The following is a 1,001-nucleotide window of genomic DNA, read 5'->3' as shown; positions in this document are numbered from 1 at the left end:
TTTTTCTCTAAAAAAGAAATCGAAATAGAGTGTGAATTCCCCACAAGACACTGAAATGGCAAATAGAAATACATGTTCAAATGTACCATGAGTGAGTTGTAACTGAGACCCCATGGGACTCTTACTTCTCCACTTGCGCTGAGTTAAATACTTCAATTCAGAGATTTTACAACCTTTTCAAAATTGATAATTAACTTTAGACAGTAACGAAACGAAGAACAGTCTAGTAGCAATCACCAGAAACAGCAGCTGCTATAGTAACAGCAAACAAAATATTAAACGCTGCAGTAGGAACTGTTTCACACAAAAACGACAACAAAAGCATCAGAAACAAACAACAACCCTAAAACATACCAACCCCCACCCAAAAAAAATATTTAAAAAAAAAAAAAAATCCAACACCCCCCAAATATCAACAACAAATCCATTCCTCTAATTAATACACAAACAAACAAACAGAAACAGTAACAAACAAAAGCAGTAACAAACAATATCAACACCTACAACACCACATACAAATAACCGCAGTAATAGTAACAATAGTACCCAGAGCAATAACTATTTCTTCCAGCATTTGCTACACTATAGCGGTCTAAATCAATACCAAACTCTTCACCAGGTATTATTCGACAGTTTTTTTTCTAAAAAAAAGAAGAAATCGAAGTAGAGTGTGAATTCCCACAAGCTTATAAGAAACAGAAATGGCAAATAAAAATACATGTTCAAATGTACCAGTCAGTTGTAACTGAGACCCCCTGGCTGATTAAATACTTCAATTCAGAGATTTTACAGCCATTTCAAAATTGATCAGTAAATAAGAACAATAGCAACCACCAGAAACAGTAACTGCTATAGTAACAGCAAACAAAATATTAAACACTGCAACAGAAACTATTTCCACACACAAAAGAACCCCAACAAAAACAAAAGAAACAATCACCCCCCCAAAAAAAACCAACAACACCAACCCTTCCTACAAAAAACCCAGCACAACTTCCCAC

This window comes from Aplysia californica, unplaced genomic scaffold, assembly GCF_000002075.1.
Source record: "Aplysia californica isolate F4 #8 unplaced genomic scaffold, AplCal3.0 scaffold01132, whole genome shotgun sequence".
Lineage (NCBI taxonomy): Eukaryota > Metazoa > Mollusca > Gastropoda > Aplysiida > Aplysiidae > Aplysia > Aplysia californica.
Note: the sequence above shows the minus strand (reverse complement) of the source record.